The 14,652-nt window shown below is 35.5% G+C and overlaps 1 protein-coding gene across 2 annotated transcripts in view; it reads left to right on the forward strand.

Moving 5' to 3' along the window:
* The window catches only part of Sox102F (transcription factor Sox102F), a 274,330-nt gene that overhangs the window by 163,550 nt on the left and 96,128 nt on the right, over positions 1-14,652 (forward strand). Inside the window, exon 1 of one of the 2 annotated variants that reach the window (XM_076125983.1) lies at positions 1,690-2,075. The exons of the other annotated variant lie outside the window; for it this stretch is intronic. The gene's annotated coding sequence lies outside the window, so the exon portion shown is untranslated. Of the gene's footprint in view, positions 1-1,689; positions 2,076-14,652 lie in introns of those variants that run through there. 2 annotated transcript variants of the gene reach the window in all.

The following is a 14,652-nucleotide window of genomic DNA, read 5'->3' on the forward strand; positions in this document are numbered from 1 at the left end:
CTAATTAGCAATAACATACACATCTATACACTTTATATACGATATTTAACCAAATAACTTGATACGAATGTCTTTCTTCCATTTTATCATTCTAATCTCAATTTTATTACGTTTAAATCGTATCATAAAAAAGTCTATGTGTCGTAAAGTGACCCACTACTGTGTTTGAACTAAAATAAAGAGTCAATCAAGTATAAAAAACGATAATTATTGAGATAACGTTGGTTTAAGTTTATTTGTGGGACCGTCGGATATCTGTATTGATGAATATTCATGATCCGAGGTACTAAAGAACTGTCTTATTGACGAGTAACTTGCTTAAACCTGCGGCTCCACCCGATGCGTATTATAATCAAGGTCTTTCTCTAAACTGACAATTGTAAACAAACCTAATTGTTTCAGCTGTTTAACATGAAAAAAGACGAGCAAACGGACTTGAATAATGTTATCTAACGTTATAGCATTTGTAAGATTAAATATTAATGACTTGCAAACGAGTAATACTAGAAGAAAGAAGACTAACATCGACTCTACATTTTTAGGTAGTAAGACGTACCCAAATCTTTGTTGTTCTACTTAATTCAGGTCGTAAACTTCAATCTAGATTAGCATATTCTTTCCGCTTGTCCCATTATAATATTAAACTGATTAGCAGCCGTGTGAACGAGCTTTGTAGGGATTATGGGTCGCAACGTCCCAGTTACGTCTAAATGTGTACGCACGTTATTTATACACCATTCGACATTGACATTCAAAATTAACATCATTCCATTTTTCATGTCATAAACCTATAATTATCTCGCTGTAACTCAATACAGGATAATATTACCTTTTGAAAGGTAAACTCTACGAATGCAAATAATAAGCGATGACATTAAAATATTCGTTTCAATTCGGCATCTCGTTACACCGCTACAGGTTTGGTGGGAAACCGTTGTCTGAACAACAATAGAGTTCGCCAATCGCACAATCGGAGCGGCACACAATAGAACGTTTTCCTGTGGCCACGCCTCACCCAGTACAATGGCACAATAACACGCCCAGTTAGATCCTACTACATTCGTGGATAAAGAAAATTTTCTCCACAAATACAAACGTAACGGAGATTGTATTGACTTTTTAAACGCCCTCATAGATGTAGCGCACACCCACCTGTGTTTCATTGTGGTGTGCGAAAATGATTTCACAATGCCCGGCTATTCACCGCAGCACGCACACTGTGCGGCCGGCGCCACACTCAAAGACGTTCGCCGGGGCGGAGCTTAGAGCGAGATAAAACCTCGCCTAGCCGGCAGCCGCCGCGCTCGAGCGGGAGAGAACGCGCTCGTCCGACACGCACACATTGGCCGCTAGAAAAGGATGGGCTGAACGGCTTTGTATAGATTCCGCGGGATGAAAGCTGTTATTTCGCATAGACAATTGATTGTAAGCGTTGTTCTGAATACAAGTGCACCGAATTTTTGGTCTAGCTGAAAGATGATGGTGTCTAGATGGGTGTAGCGTGGTCAGAATATGGTGTTCGATTCAAAATATGTGAGCTGAGGGCTCCGAAGGACGGCATTGTTCACAGGGCAGTGACATTAGGTCGGTGCGTCCTTGTCGCACGTGGTGGCGGCGCGGGGCGGGGGCGCGGCGCCGCGGGCCGGGGGGCGGTGGTTATTGTAGCGCGCGCGTATTGTCGGCTCGCTTCGATCTGCCAGCATTGTGTATCGGCACCGCGCGGTCACAAGACGTGTATCACGTTCCTATTTGGAATTCCGAATTGCGTTCGATCGCGGAACGTTCGTACCAACTGTTATTTGAGCGCGGATTCCGCTACCAATTAATTTGTGTTGAACTATTGTTTATTTTTTGTGTTCTTTTTTTGCTTGTGTGTTATTATTTTTAAGTTTGTGACTTTAGAACTGTTATAACTATGACTGTGAGAAATAATGCCAAAGAAACGGTGTGATCGGACCACTTACGTGTTGCAATAGTTTTGTTGAATTTTATTTTATTTCTTTATTAGTTTCCGTCGAACGTAGATTTTTCTGATGTCTCGAAAAGCAAGAGGAACGATGGTAACGCACCTGAAGGTAATTTTTCTGTTTACTTTGCTTGTTATTTATTATTTTAACGTCTTGATGCGGAGCTTTTAAATTTTATTTGGACTCTTTAAGTAATAAATTAGTTTCTGTAGTTACTTGTTACGATTAAATAAAGTTGTAAGTATAGTTTTGTAGGCTTGCACGTAGGTGTATTTATCAAGTTGTCGCAGTAAAATTTATTCGGAATAATTTGAATAAACAAATTATCTAATAAGATTCTTATTGGCTCATTTGAACCGCAATAGTGTGGACTAACAGTTACATAATATTAACAGCTTAATACATCAAGTTACAACTTGCACAGTGCTTCAACGGTCAACTTATTGTGGACTAAAAAACATTGTATTTTTTTCTTTTCTATCCGTTACGTACGTAATCTTGTGACGACTTGAATTTGGAAATACCTACTGTGCAATACTATTGTGTTATTTGTATTAAAACCGGCTTTTAATTTTGAACGTGTCATCGGTGACGAATTAGTTTTGTATTAATAGGGTTACATTACCCTCGCCTTCGCAAGATATTTTGAAATTTTAAAATTAGCTATTGAGAGCAAAAGTTTTAAAATAAAGCAACATGGGCTTAAAATAGTTTTAAAATATAGTTAGTCAGTTTTAAGATAAAATGTGTCCCATAATATATTTAATATTCACCTTAGTTTGAAGTTATTTTAATCACTAGGTATATATCTATTAAATTATTACTATCAATGAACTTTAAGCTTTATTAATATTTAATTGTAAACTTTACATAAGCAATTATTCTTGGAAATTACAAGCTTAGCTTTTAAACTTACTCAGACATTTATGTAACATTAACTTTTATTACATAGGATTATCGAATCAATTACATGTTAGGATAACACGCCATTATTATTAGATAATTATAAATACATTCGCGGATATTTCTTTACAAATACAAAATAAAAAATACTTTCTTATTCTTAATTAACACCTGTAACCGTCACAGCCCACGACTTTTACAAAATAAATAAAGGACTTTTGTCCAGTCCTTCAACTCACCGTATCGAAGTGACAATCCTTAATTGGATTCTCTTTACGTAACAAACGGTAAAGTTACAATGGTAAAGTTTTACAAGCACATTGTTGGTAAAGCAATCTGACGGCCAAATTACCGCAATTAAATTTAAAAATTAAGTAGGCGGTAAATTACCGTGAATTGATCTGTTGTTTGTCCAAACCATGGTGCGTTGGGAACACTGTTTATTTCGTTCTTAAATTTCATTTAATGATCCCACTGTTTTTTATAGTAATAAAAACGTGTCAATTTGTTAACGACACTGAGGTTTTTAAGAATTACGATTGCTTGATGTTGTAAAGTATGTAAGTATTGGATTACTATTTAATTGGGACTTTTGGACTCCTTATTAGAGAGGATTCTATTTGGGAAACGGGCCTTACCCCCGGTTTCTGAGTACATTTAGCGGTAGTTTATCTATTCAATAGCGTTTTTTTTATATGAGTTTTAACACTATTGAATAGATAAACTACCGCTATATGTACCTAAGAAACCGGGGGTTAGATGTATTATACAGTAAACTCAAGTTTATAAAGGATGTGTAGATATAGGTGCTTATATTTGTTAGTCTTTCATGTAACAACTAGTTATTGACAGGATTAGTATTAGTATGACATTTGTTTCACACTCACATTGTAATACAGACTACTTTCAGCCCCGGGAAACTTTTAAACGCAGACCAAGCCGCGGGTAAAAGCTAGCCTTTTCCGTAGCTCTTAAGAGAGTTAATCTAGATTGGATATAAGTCAGCGAGCGTTACTTTAAATTGAATAGTAATAATGATGAATATTATCTTTTCCGTTAATTGTCCCGATAACGTTTGAAACTACTGGAACGAACAGATTAATCATTGAAATATAAATAATTAATTATTAACTTGGAAATTACTTCCGATAAAAGGAAAATATGTATGACTTAAAGTTTATTACTAGTATTTACTTCATCTGAGGTCAAGAAACTTAATAACTATAGATAGTCGGGAAATTCATATATTTGAGTCATCTCTTTAGTTTCCTATGTAAGGTAGGTATTACGAGAAGAAATAAGGTATAAGATTTTAAGGAAACAGTGATTATTTTTTCGTTAGCGGTTACGAACACCGTTGTAAGATTTTTTTAATTAACATTAAACATCCAATATAACTTAATACAAAGATAATAGGCACCTTATTGATATTACTGTACCTAAAGGTTACGCTATAAAAACAGATCATCTGAAATATTAACAAAATTTAAGCTCTATACCGAAATCACCACATTACAACGCAAAAGTTAAAAGGAATACCTATTTTTTTTTTTTTTGGTGGTTACGAACACATATAGAAAGATGAAGTGTTGTATAGAGAATTGTAATGCGTAGATATTGTATGCATTAGGTATTATCCCACTGCTGGGCATTGATGAGTCTCTACACTGGAGAGTGTGGAGACTCATCATGTATAGACTCTCTTTCCTTCTGGAGAGTGGAGACTCGAACGAAAAAGAGTCTAGGCTTTTTCCCCTACGAGCCCGTTGAAGACTTTACATTCCTTCAAGAACTGTTTTAAAGAACTTTCAGGCGTCAATCTATCAATATAGAACTGAAACTTTAGTCAATGACTGATGATAATGAGTATGTGATGATTTAGAAAGCGCTACTTTTACTAAAAGAACTACTAATTAGTGTTTCTTTCAACAACATTGTTTTACACTGTAAAGACTACCAGTGAAAGATATACGGAAAACTGATTACAATAGACTTTTATAGAAATGAAAAGTACTAAATTGTATTCCTCATCATAACTTTTTAGCTTTTGCGTTGAATGATTGTTATGCCTAATTTTGTACAGGAATTAATTACGGGCACAAGTCGACAAACGATTACAAAAAGATTTCTTAAAGTCCGGACTGGCAGTTCTAAAGATTAGCATGTTCTAACAATAATTTAAGCGCACTTAGCCCTAGTAATACGGTACAATACTAGCTTTTGCACGCGTGAAAAGATTTCCCACAGTCAAAGTACATTATGTGTTAACCCAAGTTATAAGCTATCAGTGTACCTACCAATTTTTATTAAAATCCATCCAGTAGTTCTTCGTAAAATAGTAACATATGAACATACATCCTCACAAACTTTTGCATTTATAATATTAAGTTTGGATGTTTTATATGACTATCCAAGCTAGGTAAAGCACTGAACGATTTCACGATATCTAATGACAGTAATTATTAAAGTCACAAATGCGTGCATATGTCAAGATTCATATCAAATTGCTAAACCTGAAGCTATTTTATCAACTTTCTCCATCCTCATCAGTTTTTCCTGTGGCCTTCCGAACACGCGTGACGAATATTTTTCTTTGCAAAAGTATATTTTGATTATAACGACGTCGCGCAATAGTTAAGGTGACAAACGTCACTACCAATGAAGACGGCGAGTTTGATTCCCACACGGAATATTTGTGTGATCCACGAAAATTGTTTAAAATGAGGATGTTTTTTGTATCCGTTGTTAGTGCCTATATTTTTAAATCCAAGATAAAAGAATGACGATACAGGATAGTTGTCTTTAAAAAGAATTTGTACCTCTTTTTTTTTTATTTTTTTACCTCTAATTACCCCGGACACCAATCTTGAGGATTGCCGGAAGACAGACAATGACACAGTCTGATAGAGGGGTTTCTCGGGGAGACCTTTGCCGTATAATGAGACAGTATTGTACAATTATGAGCAAGAAAGAGAAGTACTGGGTTTAATAAAAGTCCCCAATCCGCACTTGGCCAGCGTGGTAAACTCATGGCTTAACCACTAACCATTACGGAAGGAGACCATTGCCCAGCAGTGTGATATTAATGGTTTAAATTTTCTTTTTTATTAAAAGTTTCTGCGTCATAAATAATTTCTTGCGGGAGTTATCTCTTAAACATATTTTTTGTATATATCGCGAATATTTTTAGAAGGTAATGACCAGTAGGAATGTCCTGGTCTATTTCCGTGGCACATTTGTATAGGAAGCTCATTCAGTTGTCGGGTTGTCAAACTCAGGGCGTATCACCGGTGTGACGATACTCATTAATTAGCGCCTCCGTTTTACGAGACATGTTGGTGAAATTTTGCATTCTGATGGTCTGTTTCTAGTTTTGTGGCTATTCTTCTTTGTTTTACTGCTTTTTTGTTCTTGATTCTGTAGGTTCGATTACTAGGCCGGAGTAGTGTGGCTAAAGCCTTAGTAGCAGTACACAAATTATACTGGGTAGTTCTGTTGAACGTAGGTGATACTCATTTCTCCCCCGACGGGTCTCCACCTTGCTGTGGTGGGGGGGCTTAGTAGCCGCGAGCCTTGAGGTGAGGGCGCACTTCGGCCGCGGTGAAGCGAAGAGAGACCCATTGGAGAGGCCGCTTCCCTGTCTGGGCGGTACCGCACTAACCCGGGGGACCAAAGCGGCCGGCCGGCTGGACCAAGGCGACGTAGGTCCGGCTGGTTTTGGAGGGGCTAGTCGCGGAGGAAGAGGTGTTCTAGTGTGTCGTTGCTGGGCACCCTATCCTCCGCGACTGGGCGGGGCCGCACCGCGTGATGCGGCAATGGTGGGGCTGCCGTGGGGAGTCGGGGGTCGGGCGGTCGGACCCGGCTCTTAACCCATGGCGGCTGGTGGTGGGACCGCAGGGCCTGGGAGTGGGCAGACTACCACTCTCGGGCTCGTTGGTCGACGAGGAGGTGGCGGCGGCCTACACACCTTTCCGCCGCCGGCGGCCGGGACATGCTGCGCATCTGCGCGTGGCCTGTCCCGGCTTCCGAAGGCCCCCTGGCTGGCGAACTCGGGGGAGTTTTCTGGCCACTGCACTAGGGGGCATGTGGGGGGACGGCACCCGTGTGTTGGGGTGTCGTCACACACTGTGGACGGGTCCACATTGTGGACGGCCGCGTCGGGGCCGCGGATGTGTGCCTAAAGGCGTTCCCGTGGCCTCGGCACTAAGCGGCGAGGAGGCAACACCTTGGTGGTTTAGTGGGTAGGCCTTGCCCTTCTGGTTCGGAGAGCCCCACATACCCCAGCGCTCCCCCGGGCGTTGGGGATGCAATTTCATGCATTAACCAAGTAAAAAAAAAAAAAAAAAAAAAAAGGTGATACTCATTTAATTTTGGTAAACACTGTTTCGGATTTAACCGCGAGATATTTTGGTTTAAAATATACTTTTGGTTTTTCGCCATTTCAGTTTTAAAGTTTAGTTTCTACAATGCCATGATGAAATACGAACATTGCTAACTTAGGTTGCTTTTTATAACAATAAAATTAATCTCAAGCCTTAAAGCAAAAGTAAAAAAACTGTGTAACACTAGTCAAAATACAATTTTAAGGAAGATGTATTTCAGACATTTGTATCTACAATTTCTATGAAAATAAAACATCTTCAACAAAAGTAGAGCTCTGTAAATGTTAGCAAATACAAGCTGTTGACAGATAATTTTGTTCTAGATATTTTTTATGCTTTATGACATTTAAAAGGAAATTGAAGATGTTAGCACATGTTAAAGTTTTGCTGATGTAGTCCACTCATAAAACGCGATGGTCACATCAACACCTAATAAATAAGTACATGAATTATTTACAAAAGACCAAAGGAAACTTGTTGTGTTTATTTTTATTATGTTGTACTGAATTTTCGTTGTTAATTTTTAATGGAGAAGTTTTAACTGAGTCTGAAACTTGATCACAAATAAGAATTTTAGTAAAAAGAAATTGACAAGTGACTACGGTAGTGATGCCGATTAATAAACTGCTATCGATAGTTTATCGGTAGGTACTGCGGTATTACTTAAAAATACAATACTATAATATGTAATAATATATAAAGATATTAATTAGATATTGATAAGTAGTATAGACAATATGAATTGTTCGGCATCACTAGACAACATAACCGGGTCTTTTGCTAAACTGTATTTGCATCTTCGGCACCTACCGCACCTAATTTTACTCTAATTTTAGTCAAGTTTCAATATTATTTTAACTCCAATGTAGGGATGGACTAAACTTGTAATAAACTAACAGCCAAAAGGGCACAACAGTTAATGCTAATAAACCGTCACAACAAACCATATCAGGAAGCAAGCCCAAACACGACACTAATAAATCGTGCACCATTTCCAGAAACTAGGATAACTACATCCAATTGTTTTTAATAAATATTATTTTTGTTATTAACCAACAGGAAACGTGCACGCGTATTTATATTAATACGCCACGCAATGAAAACAGTCGTAAATCCAATCAAATGTAAACCTTTTGCTCGCCCCGGATGTGCTGTGTATTAAAAAACGTTACTATTTAACCCAACACTAAATAGGGAACGAGAGATCTCGTAAAAATCAAGTTGTGGTCGATTTTAATAACCGATTTATTAGTTTTTAATAAAATATAGGATGTGGTTTTGTTTCTAGTCGGTTTAAAACAGTGCGGTTGACGACTTTTATGTTTATGAAGCTGAAAGGCTGCCTGTAATGTGTTTTTGAGTGATGATCTTAGTTTGGCTAGTTGTAAACAATTTTGTTATGTTGAAAGGATTTTTTTTGCAATAACTGATTTGTGGATAGGGAATAAAATTGAGTTTTATTTCCTAAGTACTTTTAAACTTGTCGGTTTCTATAAGATTTGGCAAAGAGAGTTAATAAAACAAAATGAAATGTAGCGGAAGGCTGTACTTACTGAAAATATTTTAATTAAAACCTTGGTTCCTAATTTCTTTTACACGAAATTCTTTGTAAACATTATTTTACCATTGTTACAACATATTATTCGGCCTTCAAAACTTAGTAGATACATATAATGATTAAAATTCAGAATGTTTCACATGAACCAATAAAAAATCTATCATCACTTCTAATTAAAAAGGAAACAATAACTAAGATACAAGGAAAATTTGCCAACATCAAAACTGTCAAAAAAATAATTTCTAGTACAGTCAGCCCCAAAATTCGCTGAACATATTCAATCTTTCGAAAGCCTTTATTCTGTAGCATGCCTATTATTCCACGGAAAAAACAATCATATTTATTGAAACGTACAATTTCAGCAATTTCTACTTGATTTTGTTCAGGTATTTATGAAAATATCGTAAAAAAGAAGTTCTTGAAATATGAATATGTTCAGCTTCTTTTGGGGCTGACTGTACATCTGTAATAACAAGACTATTATAAGATTGTCAATGAACAAGTAGGTTTACGATGTCTTGGAAGTAATGTCGTAAGAAACAGTAATAGCGAGAAACATCGATATATTTAATATTGCAACCAATTGCCTAATTCACATAATGATATATACTGACCTTTAATTGATGTTTGGATCGATGCTAATTGAGACTTTTATCATTGATTAATTGTTGATTATGTCAAAATGCTTTTGAATTATGACACCCCTGACTCATAGAGGACACTTTTTTTTTTATTTTGTTTTAGAAAGACAACTCCCGCTCCAAGAATTGCTCTTATGTCGCGAGAACTTTTACAAACATACAACAGATACAAAATACAGCTAGCCCGAAACAATTATTTGTGGATCGCACATATACAGTTCCGTCTGGGAATCGAACCAGATTAATTTCTCTTATAAAATATTGAAGTATTCAGAAATTCGTTGCTGAATTTATAAAGATACTTTGATTTCTCAACAGTATTCCAAAAGAAGGAAGCCACCATAACCCTATTATTAAGATTCTTATCCGTCACACCCATCCGATTTACAAGACAAATGTTAACGAAAACCCATCCAAATCAAATAGGTAGGTCACGTCCCACTTCAGCATTGTGACATTCAGTTGACTCAACTTGGCGGTATTATCGCCACCCTACATTTGCCCTCGTTTTTTTTATTAATTCCCACCACGTCGCGAGTCGCGTCTTTGTTCGTCCCATTGTGAATGCCATGTGTAATAGAAATACGAATAACGTGTGCTTATTGAATAGAATTTTCGTATTTTGTCCCCAGTTTTGTAGAATCATTGCTTTGTGAATATGGCTTACGTAAGATTGGTTAATGTGAAAAGAATTACTCGTAAGACTCGATCTTTCAAATAAAATTGAAAAGGCATTGAAAGACAGTGAAAAATTGCTGAAAACTTCGAAAAGTAATGATAATAAGACTCTATTTTAGGTTTTTATTACCATAATTAAATGAACAAAATATTTCTATATCTAAAAAATATATGGCCTAATATCAGGCCTGTGACTAACCAATCCAATATTTAGAAAAAAAAAACTTCCCTTAACAAAATAAGTATTTCTATCACGAACTACAAACACATTAACACCTACTTTAACAAATTTGTCGAACATTTTATGCTAAATAAACTTCGTTAAGGGTTTGACAATGGAATGCGCCCTTTGGACTTTATCCCTCGATATAATTCGACGATTCCTGTAGATAACGCCTTCCGTTTCTTTCACTGAGTCTTAGAAAAGGACAAAGAAGAATTAGTTTGCAAGTTGTAAGCTAATAGCGGAATATCAAAATTATAGTTCATGAATTCATGTAGCAATACATGAAAGTTTTTTGATTTTCTCCTACTGTTATGGTTAGTTCTATATGCGTATTACCTATCTCAGTTGACAACAAGTGTACGTCAAATTGATCATCACTTTTCACTACATTGCTACTTTGACGTAACGTGTTAGTCTCTGTAATCTAAGGGAGAAAACAATGTACTGCAAAGTGGCTTTCAAATAGTTGTCAGCTGACAATAGCATACTTAGCAAACATGATTTCCAGATTAAAAATAAAACTCAATCGTTATAGGTCATTTGATGACGGGAACATTTGTATATGACGTAAAAACATTATTTGTTTTATCAATTGTGACATTAAACGATCTGACGTAATGCGAATCACTTTTTTTAGGTATTCTGTAAAAATAAAAGTTTAAAAAGACAACATCAATAATAATTAATCTCAAGATATTTGTAATTGCGTACTTCGATATGTCTAACCACTTGCACCGTACTCTTTCAAACGAAAGAATTGCCCAGTAGGTGTACAATTTAGGTGTCCCTATTATTTGTACGGAACCCTTCTGTTTGTTAGCACGTGTTTTATTGTTCAGTTATTGCACAATTATTGAAGGGCACACACAGAATACTGAGGAAGTACTATTGTTAGAAAAAATGTAAAGTGGAATTTGTTTTGATTTAACGTGTCGAATGCTTGAGTGAAATCTATTAAATTTTAAAAAGCTCTATTTTTTGTACAAACTTTGTTATATGTTTAATGTAGTACAAATTAAAGTATGTTTGTTTAATCTCCCGCTTTTAGGTGAAAACGACTGAACCAATTATGATAAAATTTTGGCATGATGACAGATTCTATTCCGCGAACCATCACAATATTCTTTTTCTCCACTTCTTACTTACAATCTAATCAGTACTACGATAACATTGGTCTAATTAAGAAATGCCTAAAGATACGTACGAAAAAAACCTTTAAGAATAATCCATAATTCACTCAAACTTTAAATTACAGTTTCAATATTATAAAGGTGAGCCTATTATCAATTTTATTGGGCACAGTTCCAATACACAGCTATGACTAAGTATTTAAGAATTTTCTAAACAGAAAAACCTGAGTGAAGAATGTCGTGCAATGCTACTTTTATTAAAGTAGGTAAACGGATTTATAGAATGTTCTGTACATTCAATTACTTACTTTAATATTTGTAATAGGACGATTTACTGATTATTGTTATTAATTAATTTAATGATAAGTGCCTCTAACTTTTTCCACCAATTGAATTAATGTACAATACTGGTTTGATTCATTTTGAGATACGTTTCATTATTGGCCCAAAAGCAAGTTGATATTGCTATCATAACTCTCTTTAGCTTCATTGGGATGTCTTTGTTTGCCTAGTCGAAAAATTAGAATTCAGTTAACTATGGAGTCACTATTTCCTCCATATTAGCCTTACTTCTTTTATCGTAATATAGTTCAAGAACACCATCATTAATTAAACAAAATTTTCTCTCAAGTCGCAAAAATCTTTCTCAGGCATTATCACTACCATTGTTCAATTCTACTCTCAAATGTTTCGTCAAGTATATAGTATGCTTTGTCTGTCCTACGTGCCGTCTCTTCTCATGCCTGGATATAGAAAATAAAGAGTTTCCTGTACAATTGTCGAGGGACATTCGACCCGTTCAGAGGAAATGCCTCCACCTTTAGTAGTCACACGTGTTAAGAAAGGGCTTAGCGGTCTCATTGTTCCGTAGTATTTTGACTAGGGCAAGTTGGTAAGGTAGATTCGTTGATATGTCAAACATAATTAATAGGATATCAATAGGAAATCAACAGAAAATAAATTTTGAGATCATTTGGTATTTTTCTTAGAATATAAGCGTTTGTCAAGAATTTGACGATTATCTAATTTAGTCAAGCAAAAGTGTGTCAACTTTTAAAAAATCGATGGTCTTAATTAAGACATTCGTATTAAATTAATTTGCAAACCAATACAGTAGCAGAAATCTTTTTTTGTAAAAGCGACAACTATTAATATTGTCAACTTAAATAGTTTCTTTCGGAAATCGCTTGAAAATCAAGTCAAACTAAGATTAATGTGATTTCACTAAAATATATAGCTAAAGTGACATCTGAAAGTAAACATGTTCCTATGCCGACGTCTGTTTGTTTGTAAAAGAGAAAAATGGCTGACGGAACAAGAATCGATTGACATATTGCCCCTGTATTGTATAGAGATTGATTTAGAATCGGATAATTATATCGTTCTTTAAAAATGTATGAGGAAAATCCGTTCGCAGATGTTTGAGTAAAAAGTCACATAGTTGATTCTACTTTTTACCTACTTGACTATGATTGAGGTTTCAAATTGTTAGTATTATAAAAACTATTACATCTGGTGATGTGGGTATTTAATTGGGAACTAAGGCGAGCCATTCCAGTTAAAGAATTACGCGTTACAGCACATATTCTGACTAATTGTATCTAACTGTCTGCGGTTAAAACATTTGAAAGGTGTGTCTTCTATTCGTCATTTAATCTTAGAATTAGTGCCATATTTGATTTTGTGGTACTTGTAATTGAAGACTTGTATTAGTAACCTGAACCCAAGCCAACACAAGCCTTTGAAACATTTACTTATGTAGCCCAAAACAATAGTAGCCTTCAGAATAATTTTAGTTTTACTAATTTACTGATCAGCTACAATTAGAAATCGGACCAATTTACAAGAAAATCGCCTAATGATCACCTGCTTTATAACATTTTCTGAATTTATCAATAACGCAGTATCTACATCTGTTGTTTTTTATAAACTACAAAAACGATGCACGTAACGCAATAGTTTACGTAAAGTTCCCAATATCAAAGCGAGCACATTGTGATGAAGGAGTCCTGTACATCCTGTGAATATTTCGTCGGCGTTCGATGTAAGCTCGTAAAATTACTTTATTATCTCTATGAACGTAATAGTTCTAATTTTATGGTCAAAAATGTTATAATAATAATCAAACGCGTTTGTTTTGAGACTTCCGCCGATGGGCCGGTGTTTGGTTTTTATTAGATGAAGGTACTGCTGCGAAATGTTATAGATAACTGATATTAAATCGTGACAGATATTTTCAGGTTAAAATTTTAGAGGCTCAAAAATTATGTTAGGGAGTGTACCTACATCTTACTTGGTAAGGGTAATGTACCTACATCTTACTTTCATAAAATATTATCCCAGGTTTGCGTTTAAATTCATAAAAATCGCAATTGAATAGATAAACTACTGCTAAATGTATCTCAGAAATTTGGGGTAAGTCTTGCTCAGTTATATATCCATTGGCTTCACGGACGAAATCTGTACCAATCTGTTAATTAAAACCTACCCCTATAGCACTTTATGTATAAATCAAATACTAATTGTAATACTTGCATCTATATAGTAATAACTAGGTATCTATTATAGTAGTGAAAGTAACTAATCTTCAGTAAAAACATTAACCACAATATCCCATTTTCTTCCATCCATTCTCGTTCTCTAAGAAAGCTTCTATTTCAATCGGTACAATGATTTCTAAGAGTCCATACAGAGAGACATTGACACATTACTTGGTTAATAAAGCGTCCGATTTCTTTACTTCCTTCACATAAGTCAGTCCACACAATTTCGTCCCTTTTACGTCCTCAATGACAGATTTTATGTTCCTAAACTATCTTGTGTACATTTTACACTCAGTTAAACTATTGTTTCTAAGTCTGTGTAGTTAACTATCATTGACAGCTGGCGGTAAAAGGGCTGGGACCCGACTTATAATTGAGTTAACTGATAGATAAATAGTTTTATCGGGCGTTAAGCAAAAAATTACTTACACGCTTAATTTCGAATGTAAAAGCATTGTGTAATTCTTTTAAACTTAACGTTGTTGATGGCGAAAAGTACAACAAACCTGCAAGATGAATTTATATTTTTAACGTCACGACAATACAGTTACTATAACAATCTAAACTTGCAATTATTGTCGGAACAATAAAAAATACAATATCGGAACAGCGCCACCTACTCGT

Source organism: Anticarsia gemmatalis, chromosome 18, assembly GCF_050436995.1.
Source record: "Anticarsia gemmatalis isolate Benzon Research Colony breed Stoneville strain chromosome 18, ilAntGemm2 primary, whole genome shotgun sequence".
NCBI classification, from domain to species: Eukaryota; Metazoa; Arthropoda; class Insecta; order Lepidoptera; family Erebidae; genus Anticarsia; species Anticarsia gemmatalis.